General features: G+C 45.5%; 1 protein-coding gene across 14 annotated transcripts in view; it reads left to right on the forward strand.

Annotated features, from left to right (window-relative positions):
- The window catches only part of ARHGAP32 (Rho GTPase activating protein 32), a 472,553-nt gene that overhangs the window by 389,804 nt on the left and 62,331 nt on the right, over positions 1–20,418 (forward strand). Inside the window, exon 1 of one of the 14 annotated variants that reach the window (XM_075909256.2) lies at positions 7,091–8,719. The exons of the other annotated variants lie outside the window; for them this stretch is intronic. The gene's annotated coding sequence lies outside the window, so the exon portion shown is untranslated. Of the gene's footprint in view, positions 1–7,090; positions 8,720–20,418 lie in introns of those variants that run through there. 14 annotated transcript variants of the gene reach the window in all.

The following is a 20,418-nucleotide window of genomic DNA, read 5'->3' on the forward strand; positions in this document are numbered from 1 at the left end:
CCGGGAGTGCGGCGCATGGGTGGCGCCGGCACCGGGCACACAGCGTATGGGTGGCCCTGCCTCCGGGCACGTGTGCGGTCCCATCCCCGGGTGCCCGGCATGTGAGTGGCCCCGCGCCCAACAGCCCCAAAAGATTGGGGACCACTGCCCTAAAAACTATAGCAGATGGTGTAAACTTGGAAGGTGGTTTCCCAGAACTTCATTTTTAAATATTCTAGGAACACAGCAACAAACTCTTGACATTAGGGGCTCTGATAAATATATACTCAAAGATCTGCAAACTAGTCTGTGTGCTGTAACAATGTATGAGAGGTATTATAAATTGGGTATGGGAAACATCTAAGAGCTGTTCGTTGGAAACAGCGTCAAAAGGACCTCTCCACACTCCTCCCGAGTCCCCATAAGTCTCTGTCTAGAAACTCTCTACCAAGAAGTTACTTGTTGTGCTTTATATGCAAGTCATAGAATCCCAGGGCTGGAGGAGACCTAAAGAATTATCGAGTCCAGCCCCCTGCCCAAAGCGGGACCAACCCCAACTAAATCATCCCGGCCAGGGCTTTGTCAAGCCAGGACTTAAAAACCTCTAGGGATGGAGATTCCACCACCTCCCTAGGGAACCCATTCCAGTGCTTCACCACCCTCCTAGGGAAATAGTATTTCCTAATATCCAACCTGGACCTCCTCCACCATAACTTGAGACCATTGCTCCTTGTTCTGCCATCCATCACCACTGAGATCAGCCTCTCTACATCCTCTTTGGAACCTCCCTTCAGGAAGTTGTAGGCTGCTATCAAATCCTCTTATCCCTGCTTTTCTCTTCTGCAGACTAAATAAGCCCAAATCCCTCAGCCACTCCTCATAGGTCATATGATCCAGCCCCCTAATCATTTTGGTTGCCCTGTGCTGGACCCTCTCCAATGTGTCCACATCCTTTCTATATTCTAATTCAAAGAGCTTCCCAGAGGATTTCCAGGAGCAGTAAATTCCCTCAATACATGTCGTCACTCAATAGATCAACCACGTTGAGATGGAAATCACAATCTCCTTGAAGACATGGAGTGAGTGCAAAATGCAGGAGAAAGGACAAGTGTCTCAGTGTTTTAGGTGACCTGATAGGACATTTAATGCAACAAATGAAGGAAAAGCTGTCCTTCATAGAATCATAGAATGCTAGAACTGGAAAGAACCTCAAGAGGTCACCAAGTCCGGTCCTGCTGTGAGTGCAGGGGACTAAGGACCATCTACATCATCCCTGATAGATGTCTGTCTAACCTGCTCTTAAATATCTCCAGTGATGGAGATTCCACAACCTCCGTAGGCAATTTATTCCAGTGTTTAATAACCCTAACAGTTAGGAAGTTCTTCCTAATGTCCAACCTAACCTCCTTTGCTACAATTTAAGCCCATTGCTCCTTGTCCTATCATCAGACGTTAAGGAAAATAATTTTCTCCGTCCTCTTTGTGACACACATTAATCTAATCCTGCCTTGACCTTTTTTGTGTGTGGCCTTTTAACCAGGAAAGAGACTTTTCAGGCAGATTTAGTGTATTTAGCTCTGTGTGCAACCAGGTAAACATAAATACAGTACATATGCATGTGGACAGAGAGAGACTGGTGTCTTATAGCCTATTGCCATTTATGTGGCTTTATTTTGGCACCTAATGTCAAGAAATAGAGTCCCACTGGGACTTGCAGAGTAAGGTAACATGAGCTAGGAGGTAGAACTGGGTCATAAACAATGCTTTTTGCAAGCATCAATGTACTAATCATAGAATGTTCCTCCTTTTCACAGTCTGCTTTCTTTTTCACTCTGCTTGCTCTCCGCTTCAGTTTTCAAGATGGTTTGAAATTAGACAAATGGCAGATTGCCCTTCCCTACATTCCCTATTCTTTCTGTATAGCATTGTGCACTTGTAAATTACTATGGGAGGCAAGCTGTGGAGCAGAAATACTTTCAGGCAGATTTAAACACAAATGCATGGCACATACCTCCAATCTGTTTGTGCTTTTGCCTCTGGATTTATCAGGGGTTGTGCTGGTGCATACCATGAATCTCCGATTACACCCTGGCCCCATGAAAATTCACAGAGGCATGGGAATATCTGCTTAGCCTGTCTGTCAGCAGGGGGTGGCACTTGGGTTATAAACGTACATGCCTGCGGCTCTTGTGCTTTATTGGTTTAACATTAAAGTTGCTACATCACCAGGGAAAGTGAAAAGAGACTTAAAGAGCAGGGTCAAAATAGGAACATCATGTCAGCTAAACCACGTGGCAGTCTTTATAGCAGCTAATTTTCCCTTGATTTATATGTGCCATTGCATAGCTTTGGAGAGAATCTTTAAACTAGCACAGAGGGCATAGTTTAGTACACTCTAAAAGGTCTCCCACTACAGTCAATGACAGATCTAATTGTTTCTTTAAGACCCACAAACACTGCTGTGGCAGGGTATTTCTCTCTTTAGCAATGAGTTTAAACTTGATTCAAGGTACAGTTTGGAGGTTACTCTGGCTTTCAGGTCCTGCTTCATTAGCTTGTGAATCATTTTGAGCCTGTGATTAATTCAGAAGGCTCTGCTGATTTGAAGTTTCATTCACAGGGTTTTATTTAAGGACTGAGTCAACCTCGCGGTCATTTTTTTCCAGGATTTAATCCTATAACTACAGCATGAACCTTTCCATTTAATTCTTTGAATCAGTCTCTCAGGAACTTGTTTTGTTCAGAAAAAGGCAGATAAAAGTCTTGAGCCTATATATCTTTCCAAACTGCTTTTGCCTTGGTCAGTGAAACATACTCGCTGGTTCGTTTCTTGGCAACTTGGGCACACAAGGCAAACTATTCCATTTCGTGGCTCCAATCACAAAAGGAGAACATAAGAGTGGTGTGCTCCCATCAATCCTACCACACTCAAGACATTTTTATGGCAAGCCTGCACTGTGAGTGTGGGAGTCCTGATCTTGTTTACAAACCTGCCTCTTCCTTAGGCCAGGTCTACACTAAAAGAAAATGTCGAATCAAGATACGCAACACAAGCTTCGTTAATTACATAGTGAGAGTAAATGTATGTTGTTTCGAGTTTCCCTACCATCCCCACAGCGGGAGGCCGATGGGAGAAAATGCTCCCTCTGCTTCCCTTACTTCCCGCACAAGCAGGAGTATCAGATGCTGGTGGGGATGCCCTCTAAATGACAGTCCATTAGAGGTGGCTCAACAATTCCGTTACCTTGGGTCTACTGTCACCACAAATCTCTCCATGGACGAAGAACTGAACATCAGAATTGGGAAGGCAGCCATAACATTTGGCAGATTTATGAAACAAGTATGGAACAATCCCAAACTGACATTGAAAACAAAGATATTGATATACCAAGCATGCGTATTAAGTGTCTTGCTTTATGGATCTGAGACCTGGCCTTCCTACTCATGCCAAGAGAAAAAATGGAGCAGTTTCCACCTTCACTGCCTTTGCAGAATCATGAATATTAAGTGGCAAAACAAAGTTTCAAATGTAGAAGTACTATCAAGAGCTGGCATACCCAGTTTCATAGCGATCCTTAACAACAGAAGACTCCAGTGGCTTGGCCATGTGAGGAGAATGAGTGATAAACACTTTCCTAAAGAAATCCTCTTTGGTGAATTAACAAGTGGAGCAAGGGCAAGAGGAAGGACAAAGTTAAGATTCAAGGATATATGTAAAAACACTATGAAAAGGTTTAACATCAATCCAAGTTCTTGGGAATCTACGTAATCAGAGCGCAACACCTGGCGACAATTATAATAACAGGACCTGTGCAAGACATGCAAAAGAACTCCACCCCAGAAGGAAAAATTCTCAGACTCATGAAAACGGAAGTAGATTGGCATGTAGCTATTGTAATCAACTGTGCAAATCCAGTATTGGATGCATAAGCCATGAAAAGTTGCAGATCCAAGCACAACTCATAGAATAGCCACTGCCGCTGCTTACCACCATCTCTCAAGACGAATGGGCCATATATATCTCATTAGACTTGCCAAATCAAACTCCAGAAGATCGATCGCGGCAGCTCCAATATTCCGTTTAGTCTTAGTAGTGTGATGTTTTGCTTCTCTGCCTCCCTGCCAGCTTTCAACTGTAATGTTAATGACTCCCAAATTTGCTTGTAAACAGGATTTTTCAATGGACATGATTACAGGGCAGGTGACACTGAAAATAAGGTGCCTTGCATAGCTGAATTTGCCAGTTTGGAAGTTAGAGAAAATTACAAGGTAAATGGACAGCGTGAGGGCATTTTTAGCAGCATGAGTACTATTAACATCAGCCCGGTTGTATGAAAATGAACCACATACTTATTAATCAAGGCATCTCTGCAGATAACGCAGCAGTAGCGTCAGGAAAACAAAGGTCCGAGTTCAGGATTAACTGTAAAATGCATGGACCTGATCAGAAATCCATTAAAGGCAGTTGTGAGGTCAGCAAGCTTTGGGTTAGGTCTTACATTCTTTAATGTGCTGTTTTGTATGGCTGCATTTGCATTACAACATCGAGGTTCCATTGTACTAGTGCAGGGCAGTTGACAGAATTGCCAGGTCCCTGGGCAATGTGGGAGTGTGGTTCTGTGCCCCAGAAGGGTGGGGAGTCCAGCAGAAAGGGCAGGCTGTCTGGAGAGCGCCACCCGGGGCTCTGGCAGTGATTTAAAGGGCCCCACTGCCACTTTTAAATCACTGGGCCCTGGAGCAACTGCCCCCCTTGCTCTCCCCATCTAGGGTTGCCAGATGGTTTCAACAAAAATACTGGACACACTTGACATGACGTCACAATCGACATTACATCTTATTTAGAAAATACCAGACATTTATATTTTCTCATTTATATTTTCTCAATTTGTTTCCCGAACAGAAAGCTCAAATATTGGACTGTTTGGTTCAAAACCGGACACCTGGGAGCGCTGTCCCCGTCAGCCAGTCTGTGCTGGGGGCTGTATGAGGGTACGTCTACACAGCACCTGGCAGGACACTTTCCGATGTATGTAGACAGTCAGTGTTATCCCTGTTCAGAGAACATGCTAATAATAGCAGGGTGGCCACAGCAACAGAGGTGAAGGCTTGAGTTACTCTGAGCTGCTGCTGTATGTCATAGTCACGCTACTATTTTTAAAACATCAGCTTGAGCAGAGCTAGTGCATATCTACCTGTGCTGGGAAGCACTGCCCCAGTTGGTACGTAGGCATAACTTAGGAGAGACAGGCCCTGTCCTGAACAGTTGGTAGCCTAAATAGACAAGACAAGCAAAAGTTAGAGCAGGTGAAAGAGGTAAAATGACATGCCTGAGGCCATGCAGCATACTGGTCATGAGGACCTTACTCGGGGCAGGAATTCAGCTGTGAAATTCTGGCACCCATGAAGTCAGGGTCACTGAGGTCAGAATTCCAGTCTAGGTCTCCTTGCCATTAGATTACACTGCCTTACCCCAATACTTCATTAACATCTGAAGTAAGAAGATACCAAGCAGCGATGGGCAACCAACCTTAGGGTATGTCTAGGCTACATGCCTCTGCCGACAAGGCATGTAAATTAGACTATCCAAGGTTATGTCTACACTACCACCCTAGTTTGAACTAGGGTGGTTAATGTAGGCAACCGAAATTGCAAATGAAGCCCGGGATTTAAATATCCCGGGCTTCATTTGCATCTTGCCGGGCGCCGCCATTTTTAAAGCCCCGGTAGTTCGGACTCCGTGCCCGCGGCTACACGCGGCACGGACTAGGTAGTTCGTGGAGTAACAGTAGTTCGAATTAGCCTAATTCAAACTACCTAGTCCGTGCTGCGTGTAGCCGTGGGCACGGAGTCCGAACTACTGGGGCTTTAAAAATGGCGGCGCCCAGCAAGATGCAAATGAAGCCCGGGATATTTAAATCCCGGGCTTCATTTGCAACTTCGGTTGCCTACATTAACCACGCTAGTTCGAACTAGGGTGGTAATGTAGACATACTCCAACATAGTCAATGAAGCGGGAGAGGAATGGGGAAGGTGGCAGAGAGGGGGTGCACAGGCTGCAGGTGGAACCCCGATGGGCCATGATCAGCTCGCGGGCTGCAAGTTGCCCACCACGAATATAGGGTCTGATTTGCCTCTCGTTTATAGATATTTTGCATTTATGGTGTATCTCCATTGTCTTTGGGGGCGTACCAAACTCTGAACCATATTGTTCTGGTTTCATTTAATTCAGCTATCTTTTGCCATTAAGTATTTTGATCCATACACAATGAATTGTCAAAGGAAAAATATGAGCTTTGGAAAAATTGTGGAAAATCAAATCAATAAAGCTGTGCCCAGGTTCAACCCAATAAAAACCCTGCTCGCCTCGCCATGCCATGCCATATGATGGATATTACAGAAGTGTAAGAATTTAGTCTTCCTTACACTCTGAACATTTTGTGCAGCATTGCCTGTAGCTTGGAACCATATTCTTGTCATGCAGGCTGTGTGCTCATAGGACTGATTGCTCCCCCTGCAAAGCATATAGTGTAAAACACGTAGTAAAGTCTTTCCGCAAGCACCGTGATCATCATCAGAGCAGTAATATCTTGCCAATAAGACCACCATCATAAATTAGGAAAGGAGTTTAATGGAGTTTGTGACAGTATCCTTGCATTTTCATTCCAGTTATCAGGAAATAGGAGCAGTTATAACCTGCAGTCTTGGTTTTAAATCAAATGTGCAAAATTAAAAGTTTAATTAATTCAGTCTTGCAGAATTCTTGCCTCAGGCAAACCATGAATAATTTTGTTAATTTCAATGCATTGTAGTTAAAGGGCATGAGTGAGTAAGTTTTCCTGATATAACTGTCCTGTGTTTCCATTTTTCCTTTCTTAGCCTTGCTGATCTGATTTTTTTAATTGAATTTACTTTCATTGTATATTTACATTGAATTTACTTTTGTATGTATTTTCTAAAAATGTTTTAGCAAATTAATTTGTTAGCAGAAACATTAATGAAATAGGTAATTATATGTGAATATTAGACGGAATTTGCAGAAAGAGAATTCTAAAGTCAGCTTCATAAATACATACGTTAGGAAACCTCATTCTGTGATTTAAACTCATCCAGGCATGGAAAAAGAAGTATGACATTGTAATCTGCTTCCAGCCAAAAGAGCTCAGATTATGAATATCAAACTGAGAACAAGTGTTATCAGTAGGCTTGACTTGATTAATGATTTTTAACAAATACATTCAAGAAAATTGAGTTGCTTGAGGACAGTCTTTGAACAGTAAAAGAGAGAAAATTTGTTGATCAAATTATTCACTGTGAATTGCCCATCTAGCCCTACTATTTGCCAAGATGTCAATATAAACAGAACCAGATTCCTCTCTAATCCCTCTGGTCTACAGTTTACTTAATTTATCCACTGATTTTGTATCTCAAAGTTTGTTCTTGAAGGTACCCAATTTAATGTGGGTATGTCACGTAATGCAGTGTGACTGTCCCTGCTAGCAACCCCCTCCCTTTCTGTGTTATGGAAAACAATCACATTCAGGCACATCTCATTGTCCTGGCATAATAAACCCTGACCTTGTTTTAAGTTAGGATAGGAGGAAGCTACCTACCAAATTTGGGACTCCTAAGAGATTTTGGTGGATGGATAGACAGGCTTGCTGGCTCACTCCCAGACAGACAAACACTCTCAAAAATATAGTTGATTTATTTATACAGCACCATAGGTATGAATGATACTTTAGAGATTAATAGAGGATGAGATCCTTACCCTGAGCTGCTTACAGTCTAAGGAGGAAAGGGGATTAGTTTGTTGTGGTTAGATTTTCTGTCCAAGACGACACGATGTGGGTGTCTTAGGCCAAGTCTACACAGTGCTGTAACTTTCTGGCTCAAGGGATTGGAAAAAACAATCTACCCTGCAGCAAGTTACAGTGCTCTCAAGCACCAGTGTGAACCAGGCTATGTTAGCTACTCTCCTCACAGAGGTGGTAACATAGAGAGCTGAGAGCACCTGTGCCTTAGCCACACTTTTAGTTTAAGGCGCTGCCGCAGCTGCCCTTTTAACTGTTAAGTGTAGACAAAGCCTTACTTGCTGCAGGACTAGAATTCCTCCTTGTGAATGCATGACTCAGCTTTTTATTGCCCTCCCTTTCTGTGATTCAATTGCTTTTCTTATCTCTGGAGCCAAACATATTGTCCTGTCAACAGGCCACTCCTTGTGCCTTGTAATCCTCGGCCTGCTGGAATAAAGGAAAAGCGGCAAATGAAGGGAAACCAGATCCTCAAGGAGGTAAACTAGAAAATCGGCCATTCAGAGCTGTTTGAGTAATAAGCAGTCACCTGAGTGGAAGACTAGAGTAGCTTGTTTCACAAGTGTGAGCTCTGGGAGGGGCCTCGTGCGTTGCTTGAATCACAAAGCACAGTGTATACTGCCTGAGCCAGTGTGAGCTCAGAATCAGAGGTTCCCTGATCAGGAGACAAAGCCACAGCATGAGAAACTGAGCTGGGAGCCCAAGAGAAGAGAAGTGGGAAAGTTGTGAGGGGCACAAATGTGGTGGATATTTAAACTGGAGGCAAAGTGCAGTGGAAAAATGACCTTTCACACTGTCTGGATCTAATCCTTTGGGGCTGGACTAGAGAACTGAGCTGATTAAGAAACTCCACTGCTTTGTTAATGAGTTTTGAGGAGTTAGTCTGCTACGGCTGAGGTACTGATTTTCTACCCTGAAGCAAGAGCAAGGTAAGAAGTGTTGTTTGCCTTTTTCTGGTATCTCTCTTGTCTACTTTCGAGGGGGGGTGTTGGTTAGTTTGGTTTTGGTTCCATTCACCTCTTCACTACTTGTAGCTTGTTAGTTGTTTAATTAGTGTTAGTAGATTTACTATCTAGCAGCAAACTATTTGAAAAAAGCTTTTTAACGAGAGCATCAGGAGTGAGAGTCTAATTAGCATAGGTGTGTGTTTAAAATAGACTGGGCAACTAGGGTTGCCAGATGGTTTCAACAAAAAATACCAGACACACTTGACATGACATCACAATCTACGTTACATCTTATGTAGAAAATACCAGACATTTATATTTTCTCAATTTGTTTCCCAAACAGAAAGCTCAAATACTGGACTGTCTGGTTCAAAACTGGACACCCGGCAACCCCATGGACAACTGAGTCATTGTACTCTAATTACCAGTGTGCTATGTAATGTTTTCAGGGCACTGGGATGTTGTCCGGAACACTGGGGCAGGAACTGACCATCCAGGATTCAGGCCCTAGAGAGAGCCCAGGTGCCTTATTTTCTGCGGCAGCAGCAGAATCTTTACTCTCCTCTGCTGGATGAAAATACCTGTAACTCTGCAATAGGTGGTGACGCTTGGTTGTCCGGGGCCTAACTGCTGAGTCTTGACAAACTTGTTTTTGTTGTAAGAGAAATAAGCTCCCCAGGGCTCCATTCCCTTGGGCAGAATGCTTGGCTCTGGAGTTCACTTGTCATGCCAACAACATTTTAAAGCCCATGCTTGCACATGCACACTACTTCTGTTAATTGTTGTAACTCTGTTTTCCCTTCTGAACATATCTGTTCCTGGATCCATTTTAAGCAATTTACACTTACTGGGTGTGCTCTGGGTACATTGCAAACCATTAGAGCAGTCCTGAATACAGGAATCACATTTCTAACACCCATGAAAGCTCTCACTAACCCCTAAAAGAGAAGTCTCAGAGGGGTAGCCGTGACAGTCGTTAACTTTAAAAACGACGAGTAGTCCTCTCGCACCTTAGAGACTAACAAAAATGTATCGGGATCATGAGCTTTTGTGGATAAGACCCACTTTATCAGATGAGTTGGCATGGAAAGAATAGAATCCAATCAATATATACAGGCAGTCCCCGGGTTACATGGATCCGACTTACATCAGATCCCTACTTACAAACGGGGTGAGGCAACCCTGCACTAGCTGCTTCCCCCCAGCAGACCAGGGAGACGCAAAGCTAGCACCCCGCCCCCCAGCAAACCAGGGAGACGCGGAGCGGCTTTTCTCAGCAGACACCTCAGCTTGAGAATAAAGGACTGAGGGAAGTGAGGTGTGGGAGAATAAAACTGAGCTCTGGAGAAATGTTTGGCTAGAGTTTCCCCTACAATATGCACCAGTTCCGACTTACATACAAATTCAACTTAAGAACAAACCTACAGTCCCTATCTTGTACGTAACCCGGGGACTGCCTGTATATAAAACAGCAAAAGAAATACCTGTCAACTGTAGGACCCCTGTTAATGAAGCTAAGAAAGAAGGAATTTGAAAAGGTAAACTCCCACACCATCCTCAGTTTTCTCCTTGTGCGTATTGTTTGAGGTCAGCATTTCCTGCTCCTACCAAATGTGCAGCTACACCTGGATGAAAAAGAGTCATGGGGCAAATGGAAGTGCCTTACATTTGAATTTCTGTTGGTTCTCCATAGCCAGTTTCATCTTTTTTGCTTCTCTTTTTAATTGCAACTTAAGACAGGCAGATTTTCTTAGGGAGCGGTTCTCAACCGCCGGTCTGCAGACCCCTGCTTGCTGGGCCGCAGCACATTGCCAGGCCATGTCCCCAGCTTTTAATTAGCCCCATCCTGTTGGGGTTCCCCATAAGGGAGTTTCCTTCCAACCACTTCACCACACAGCAGCAGGGTGTGTGGGGCGGCTGGCAGCCAGGTGTGCTGTGGCCGGAGCTGGAGCCACAGTGAGGCTGTCCCTACTGAGGCAGCCTTACCAGGGCTCTGGTTCCAGCTTCACCAGCTGCTTCGCGGCCTGGCAGGGCCACGTGGAGACCGGCTGTGGTGCTGGGGGGGCGGGGTAGCTGAGGCTGCATGGTGTGTGACTGGGGCCTGCTTCGTCATGGGGGATGGGACCTGCTGCATGGCGGGAGGGACAGAGCCCTCTTGGCAGGGGGCTGCGACCTTCTGTGGCCACGTGGTGGGTGGGGCTGGGACCTGCTCTGGCGGCCGGGGCTGAATAACATAATACGGAGGGGGTGCAGGAGTCAGGGCTGGAGTGTGTGAGGGGCCTGCGGCTGGGGTACATATTTTGATGAACCAGAAACAATGAATATGGAAATAAATGTTACCAGTCCACCCACAGTTTGTGAATGGGTTTGTGGTCCCTGGTATTAAAAAAAAGTTGGGAACCACTGGTCTTAGTAATGGCCCCACCCTTCACCCTACAGATCATTGATGTTACTGTCCCTATAGGGACTTGCATAGTTAAAAATGCTGTTCCAGTGTGTGCTGCATCTCATGGGCAGCAAATGCACTATCTTTAAAAATAAAACCCTCCTTGAAAATAGCGTGTTCATAACAGGCAATAGTTTGTCTCTCTTTATTTATTCACAGTACCTCATTGAGGATGTCGTATAGTCCAGTGGTGCCCAACCTCGTTATACAGGATAAACCCAAGCACAGCCATGTGAGGGCCAAACAGATCTTGCTCTGTGTGTATTTAGATAGGTTGTGATGTAGAGTAAAACAAAGAGATCAGTGCATGGAACGTATATCAGGGTTATAGAACATGGGAGGCAAACCACTGCTAAGGACTCAGCTGTTAGTATATTGTATTGAAGGGTTATATGAAGTGCCTGGGCTATATGAAGTGATCTCCTAGGCTGTTGGGCAACTCTGCTCTAGTCCATTTTGAGGACTAAATGGTCTGCAGGAGGTTGTGATTTCTGACATCAGTGCCCTCGCTTAAGTCAGGGCTTCATTGTTACAGGCAGGACACAAGCATAAGAACGGCCCCCAGTGAAATTAAAGCTGTGTATTGATAAGATTTTCTGCATTCCTTTCTGCTTGAGGCCGCTATACATTGTAATGTATTCCTAGGATTTAGAATCCAAATTTAACTTGTTGCCAATCACAAGTATATTGGGCCTGATTGTGATATGCGCTAAGGCCCTTTTATAGCATTTTGTCTGAGTAAAAGGGATGGAAAGTGAGATTAGCTGTATTTTGCATCAGCTTTAAGACCATTTCATGCTGCCAGTATGGTGTAAGGAGCCTTTTGTGTCTACACTGCAGCTGGGTACCAACCTCCCAGCCTAGGCAGCCAGTCTCCTGCTAGCGAGGTTTGCATGGGTGCACTGCAAATAGCGGTGTACACAGCAGCACTGTCAGAGGCTCAGTCTAGCCCTGCAAGCTCAATCCTTCCCTGTTGAGTCAGGGAGAGGTTCAGTCACTCTTAGGTCTGGTATGTCTGACTGGAGTAAAGCAATTTTGGCTTATTTACAATTACCTTGAAATGTGCTAGAGAATTAAAAGAACAAGAGGCCTTTGACTGCAAAGAAAAAGGCCCTCTCCAATTGCAAGACTGCTTCACCATGGGCCAGAGGGCAGGGAACTAGCCACTCTCAGTAGAGATGTAAAATCCTGATTAATCAGTTAACTGGTTAAATGACTAAGTGGGATCGGGAGGAGAGGGGGAGACTGCTCCAACCCAACAGGAACAGCCCACAGGGTTTCTGTCTCCATCCATGTGTAGGGCTAACTGGGCTGAAGCAGTGGGGGGCTGCTCCCTAGGAACCGGGTAACCGGTTAACCATTCACAACCCTAGCTTTCAGGCTGATAAAAATGGAGGCAAGATACCTGAAGGAGAGGGCAGGACACCGGTATTAACTCTGCTGGGTGAGGGAAGCCCAGCCGCCAATTGCACTGTTCCATGGAGTCCCTGAGAAGTGTGTCATAACAACTGTACGGTGTCTGTTGAAAGCACAAGTGCTGGGTTCTGGCTTCAGACTCCCATTCCAGGTGGGTCGCATGTAGATCATCCTGCTGGAATAGTGAGGGTCCCTCCACAGTCATTCATCCAATCCAGGATTGCGCTCCCACCAAAGCCTGTCACCAAAGGCCTCTTTAATCAGCTTTGCTATTGATCTAACTAAGTGTTCTCCTCCTGTCCTCCACCTCCAAGGACTGTGTAAAGCAAGAGCACCTTGACTGGAGTCTCTCCAGATTTCTGCTCATTTAGACCCTGGTCCTCATTAAACTGACTCATGAAAGCTCTGGACTGGGAATTGAATGTGGGTCTTGCACCTGGAAGTCCTGAGCAATGTTCCCTCTAATTTTTTCCATCCATATCTGGAATACATTTTGTTATGTGCACCAAGCCTCTGAACTAGGTAATCAAATGATCCCCTATGGCATAGAGGACACAGTGTTTAAAAGAGTAGTACCTGGTTGACGTTTGTTCTCCCACCATTGGAGGTGTATTGGTGGGAGATTTGCCAAACTACAAAGGTGGCAAGGCTCAATGGAGCACATTTGCGGTGGTCCCAGTATATCTCTTCGTAATGTCTCCCCAAATAGTTTATCTGTGTATTGATTACGCACTGTGCCTCTTCGGTGCATATTGCCATTAAACCAGGACTTAAGCACACATTTATCTGATAGGTTTATGTATTGATCTAGTACATGCCAGGGCATGTTATGTCAAACACTGATGCTCTTCCAAGGTGAACACTGGGGATAGACCAATACTGTCTCCCCGATGGATAGATCAGGAGGCATTCAGCTGTGCTAATCATACAGTTTTCGGAGGCTCAGAACACTTTCAGATGGACCATTAGTCTCTGAGGGTATGTCTACACTACCCCGCTAGTTCGAACTAGCGGGGGTAATGTAGTCATCCGCAGTTGCAAATGAAGCCCGGGATTTGCATTTACAGCTAGTTCGGATTAGAAGCCTAATCCGAACTAGCTAGTCCGTGCCGCGTGTAGCCGCGCGGCACGGGGTCCGAACTAGCCGGCATTTAAAAATGGCGCCGGCTGGCTTCATGCAAATGAAGCCCGGGAAATTCAAATCCCGGGCTTCATTTGCAACTTCGGATGACTACATTACCCCCGCTAGTTCGAACTAGCGAGGTAGCGTAGACATACCCTAAAAGTGCAGCAGGATTGGAAGAGGCAGAAATTAGATTTACGCCGAAGTCACTTGCTTTGCTGTCTCCTTTTCCTGGTCCTTTTGTCTCCATCTCCTCCTTTGTCTTTTGCCTTCTTCCAAACCATCTCCAGCAGCCATTACCACCACTTCATGTGCTAAATGCCCTCCAATACCCTCTTTTTAAATCTCTCCCTTCTAGCAAGACTTTCCTATGCTGGTCTCCTGAGGCCTTCTTACCTTTGAACTGCTGCCCCATATATTTTATTTGCCTGACTTGGACTGCAAGTCTTTCAAGGTAGGGACCCTGTCTCAGCCAGACGAAGCCCCGTTATGCAGCTATATATGACAAACAAGACCCAGTTTGTCAGCACCTAATATTTACAGATATATACATATAAAAATAGGGTAGGATTTAATGACACAATTTTTCATTTCTTTGGGATGGGGCACATTTGAAGCTCTACCCCTCTCCCTCTTCTTCCCTTACCTTGGACCTTAGATTAGAGTAGACCTCCTAGCGAAGAATATTGGCTATGCTCCGGCATGCCAGAAAGGCAGTTTGCTCTTCCAAGTGCAAACTGCCCTTCTATGAACCTACTTTGTGACTCATTAACCTTGAGGATGTTCTTCCCATCCTGTGACAAGTCCTCGACCAGTTCTGCAGCATCTCTTCATACAAAGTAACATCTAAACCAGCATTCTTGTCAGTGACACTTGGTTAAGTTCATAATATGAGCCTGATTTCCTGAGCTGCTGCAGAAGCCAGTGGAAATGAAACATGCATGCATACTTAAGGTGTGCGTGCATGCGCGCATAGACAACGTTAGCTTGTTAATGGCCATGAATAGGATTTTCTGTGTTTTTGCTGGAGCTTCATCCCCCAAAGAATTCTCAGACACAAGATCCCAGACAAAAGCTGATGCGATCAGTATATGGCCAAAAAGAGCTGTAGTTTTCTAAGGTAATTTGCATCAGAAGAAGTCTAAAAGCAAGGGCAGGAGCACAATTGTCTACCTCTACTTTATTATTTTAATCATTAGCATTTTATTATTATTAAAACAGTCATGCCATTTATCATTTTTAATGAATAATGATCTCGCCCTGCCTATGTACAGAGCCACTTGACAACTTCCAAAATGTTTATTCCCTACTGAGTTTTTTTCACCATCACTAATTAATTGCGTTGATCATATTTAATGGTACTGAAATGTATTTTATTTAACTAGCCAATTAGCCCGTCATAAGACGGGATTTTCAGGTCTCTCCTCCACATCAGTCTTCTCTCCTGAGCCTCCGGTCTTTCTCTCTCTCTCTCTCTCTCTCTCTCTCTCTCCTCCTCCTCCTCCTGCCTCCCCCCTCTCTCTCTCTCTCAGCTCTCTTTCGCCTCCTGCCTCTCTCTCTTTCTCTTCTCCTCCTCCTGCCTCTCACTTGGGGGACAGCTGCTTGGGCTCCGCACTCCCCGTGCTGCATGGGGAGCGCAGAGCCCAAATGGTCGCTTGCTCCACTTGCTCCCCCGCGGTGGCCTGGCTGAGCGGCGCAGAAGTCAGCTGAGCGCTACGGCGGGAGGCGAAGGGTGGCGGGGCAGTGACGTTCACGACCAGGGGGTGGGGCCTGAAGCCGCTGTCATGCCGCACGTCACCGCCCCGCCCCCCTTCGCCTCCCGCCATGGCGCTCTGCTGACTTCTGCGCCACTCAGCCGGGCTGCCACGGGCGAGTAAGCGGAGCAAATGGCCGTTTGGGCCCCGCACTCCCCATGCAGCATGGGCCACCCAGAGGGAACAGTCAGCATTTCAGCAACAGCGCCACCCAGAGGGAACAGCCAGCATTTTATGCAACGGCGCCCCCCAGAGGGAACAGCCAGCATTTTAGGCAGCGGCGCCCCCCAGAGGGAACAGCCAGCATTTCAGCATTACAGACTCTCCTCAGACATTGGGCTACTATTGTTAAGGACACTCAAATGACATATCTTTAAGTTATGGAACAACTTCTTAACCACAGAGCTGTGCCTTCATGGGTATTGGCCCAGCACTAGAGAAAATGTTGCAGCAGTGTAAAGTACATAGTATATTTTCATTGAGCAATAAATAAAAGTGCAGTAAAAGTGAGAATTTTATAATTGGGGTGGAGAATTATTTTTGTAGGCTCCTATATTAGAGGCATTCAGAAGACATACCCTTCAAATGCTTAGGCCCAAGCACAGTGCTCAGTAACATGATGAGTGCCATTGTATTGATGTGTATTGCATTACCTTCCACTTGAAGTCCATGGCACTAATCAGAATAGTTAGCACTGTGTCCAGTGGAAAGTGTAAATGATTCTATAAAAGTGATTTTAAAGAAGTCTTAAGGGAAAGACATCTCTACATATTAGAGATGCGACTGGTTAACCAGTAAGCAGGGGGGGCACTCCAGCCCGCCCACCTTTAGTCAGTTAACTGATTAAATATAATTGTAACCAGTTAACTAATTAAACTGGATTTTACATCCCTACTCCATTTTAAGGATGGAGAAACTGATGCATAAAGCAGGGTTCAGTAATTTACCCAGTATCTCAGGGAGCATAACTGAACACTACTCAATTTAGTGGGAGTCTTTGGAGTCAGTTGAAATAAATGGGACAACTCAGTGCATCAGGTTAAGCACAGGCATAAGTGTTTGCAGGAACACAGTGAGTCCAGGAATCGAAGAGCTAGGAATAGAACTCACAGCTCCTGACTCCTAATCCTGTTCTTTAGCCCCAAGAACATGGTGCTGCTTCTCCTCCTTCCACAATAAAGTGTAGTTTTAGAGTATAATCAATCTTATTTTGGGGGCCTCATCGAATATCCCTTCAGCCTGACTGACTGTGGACTATCTGCTTTCAGAGAATGGATTTTCTCCGTGGTATGTGATGTTTAGTTGGGCCTGTATGTGCTTTTTTAAAGATGTCTCCCACACTCCATTCCTTCGTTAAGTTTTGCCACTGGATGTTATCGTTTTATGTAGTTTAAACCACGCTGCTACGCATGTTCTAGTTTTTGACCTTAGCACAGCATTCTCCTCGCAGCAGGGGACAGCTGTGTTCCATAGCATGTAAATGGGAGAAACTCGTATGCTGCCAAGTGGTGAAAATGTGGTTCAGCATGAATCTTGGAGTTACTGTGGAAAATTCTTGGAGTTACGATGCATAATTCTTTCAAAATATCTACTGGTGTGAAGTGGCAGTCAAAAAACTAAACTATTAGGAAAGGAATAGATCTGACAGAAAATCTAAGGCGGCCACTATATAAATCAATGGTATATCCACACCTTGAATATTCTGTGCAGTTTTTCTTGCCCCATCTCAAAAAAGATATGTTAGACTTGGAAAAAGTACAAAGGGGGGAGGCACAAACATGATTAGGGAAATGGAACAGCTGCCACACGAGGAGAGATTTAAAAAGACTGGGACTGTCCAGTAGAGAAAAGAGATAAGGGAGAATATGTAAAATCATGAATGTTGTAGAAAAAATGTATAGAGAAGTGTCATTTACTCCTTCATATAACTCATGACCCAGGGCTCACCCAATGAAATTAACAGTCAGCAGCTTTAAAGCAAACACGGGAAAGAACTTCTTTACACAATGCACAGTCAGTCTGTGGAACTCATTGCTGGAGGATGTTGTGAATGCCAAGAGCATAACTTGGTGCAAAAATAATTAGATAAGTTGATACAGAATAGTTCCATAAATGGCTAATAACCAGGATGGGCAGGGACACAATCTCATGCTGTGGGTGTCTCCGGGCTTCTGACTGCCAGAAGTTGGACCTGGATGATGGGATGGAGGATGACTCAGTAATTGCTCTGTTCCGTTCCCTCCCTCTGAAGCATCAGGACATGCCAGTCTCAGAATTCAGGATACTGGACTAAATGGACTATTTGTGTGGCCCATCCTGGTCATTATTATGTTTGTATCAATGTCAAATTCACAAATAATTTTATGTCCTCTGAAACTGCATTTTTGTAACATAAACTATTTGTCCTAAAATTTGTACCCAAATCCATTCATAACTGACATAGCTATGCCAGTAGGGTTACCAGATGGTTTAAAAAAAATACCAGACACACTTGATCTCAGATCGGGCAGGGGAGGGGAGGGGGACCATCTGGGAGGGTAGCAGGGCTGACTGGGAGGGGGCAGGGGGAGCAGGGCTGGCCATGTGAGATCGGGGGGAGAACCGGCTAGTGGGAAGCAGGGCTGTCCGAGAGGAGATTGGGGGGAGCAAGGCTGACGGGGGGGGGGGGGGAACCAGCCACGAGGGGTTTGCGAGGAGTGGGGTGAGGGAGGAGAGAACCAGCCAGCAGGAAGCAGGGCTGGCTGGAAGAGGGTTGAGGGGAGCGGGGCTGGTCGGTGGGGAACCAGCCGCCAGGGAGTGGGACTGGCGGGGGGGGGGGGGAATGGGAGGAGAGAGAACCGGCAGGAAGGGAGTGGGGCTGGCTGGGGGAGGGGGAACTGGCCGGCGGGGAGCAGGGCTGGCCCGGGCGCACGCAGATCCCAGGGTGCTGCCCATCCCGCACACGGTCCTGGTGGGGCGCATGGGCAAGTCCAGCCCCGGGGATTCCATCCCGCGCCCAGCCCCACCCTCCTCCTCTCTACTGTGTAGTTCACGCAGCGTGAGCACTTCTACCAGCCAGGCAGTACGCAACTATGCACGGATACTCATGATGATAATAAAAATTTAATTAGAAAATACCCATTTATATGTCCAGTATTTTCTCAATTTGTTTCCCAGACAGAAAGCTGAAATACCAGACTGTCTGGTTCAAAACCGGACACCTGGCAACCCTATATACCAGAAGCACTTTTAAACAGCGGCCAGCTGCTAAGTTTCTTCTTCTCTCAGGCTTCTCATTTCAAGCAATGGATTCATCTCTTCCGGAAAGGAGGAGCCAAATCTGCGCACACACCCCATGGTCCAAGTGAGCGTGAGGCTGGGGTGGTGTGTTGCCCCAGCTTCACAGCCCCCGTGCTCTGGCCAGCCAGGGAAAGGCAGGAGTGGCGCATTGCCCCGGCCTCCTTCTCTCATGCTCCGGCTGGCTGGGGGAAGGTGGGACTGATTTCCCTCTGCCCCTCCCCGCCAGAACGAGGCTAGGCGTGGGGCTGGGCCACGGGGGCAGGACAACCACCAGCCCCTCCCATGGCTTGCATCCCCCTTCCTCTCCTGAAATTCCTGCGCACAGGTCTGTAGTTGTATCTTTTGTTTTAAGCTAATGTAAACCCCACACCTAGGCTACATCTAAACTTGCATGATTTTCCACAAGTGCTTTTAACTGAAAAGTTTTCCGTTAAAAGCATTTGCGGAAAAGAGCGTCTAGATTGGCATGGATGCTTTTCCGCAAAAGCACCTTTTGCGGAAAAGCGTCCGTGCCAATCTAGACGCCCTTTCCCGCAAAAAAACCCCGATCGCCATTTTCACCATCGGGGCTTTTTTACGCAAAATAAATCTGAGCTGTCTACACTGGCCCTTTTGCAATACTCCAGACGTTGCCTCATCAGTGTCAAATAAAGGGGAATGATCACTTCCCTCAATCTGCTGCAAATGATCCTACTAATGCATGATACCATCTGCATGTTTTGTTAGTCTATCAAGTGCTACCAGACCATTTGTTGTTTTTTTTAAGTTTATCCTGTACAGACTAACTCCGTTACCCCATGAAGCTCCCAATATGTCGTTAGCCTTCTTGGCAACAAGGGCACACTGTTGACTCATGTTCAACTTTTTATCCACTGTAATCACCAAGTCCTTTTCTGCAGAACTGCTACTTAGCATCTCCAGCCTGTCAGTGCACAGCATTCTTCTAGTCAAGACCCACTAAATTGACCACCAATCACTCTCTCGTCGAGTCCGGTACTCTCCAGGAACTAGAAGCTTAAGGGAAGTAGAAAGGAGGGTTTCTCCATCAACCCAGTAGCTGGAGTTGCATAAATTAGATCAACTTTGCCCTGTAATGTATACCTGTTCTTTGTTCGTCTGTTGTGAAACCCTGATGGCTCATGCTTATTCTATACACCTACTTTTTGCCTATCTCTGTCAAATCATGCAATAGAGGCGGGGGAGAGGGTCAAAATGTTTGTCCAGAGAGACTCTGATTTCTCTTATGTACATGGATGATTCACTGTAAAAAGTAGCAAATTGTTTTAATCCAAGAAACATTCTTGTCTACAGTATGTCATGATTTCAAATGAGATCGGCAGAGGAAATTGTGTTTAACCGAAGGACAGAAAAGAACCATATAAACATTACAACAGGCTGTTGATACTGAATTTCTGATACCTAAGGCAGTTCATTGAATTGTCAAACGGGTGTAACATGGGAACACATTTATGCCTATTTAATGGAGCAGAAAACAAGACAATTAATTTAGTCTATACTATCTGAGTGGCTTAAAAGCACCTGATATATATTTTGATTAACAAATCCAATCTCTCTTTTTTGTGTGTGTGTGTGTGGCTTGAGCCTGTAAACAGTTCAATATCAAAGATGACATATTTCCTTAAACCATGTGACTTAGCTTCTA

Source organism: Pelodiscus sinensis, chromosome 25, assembly GCF_052426305.1.
Source record: "Pelodiscus sinensis isolate ZL-2025 chromosome 25, ASM5242630v1, whole genome shotgun sequence".
NCBI classification, from domain to species: Eukaryota; Metazoa; Chordata; order Testudines; family Trionychidae; genus Pelodiscus; species Pelodiscus sinensis.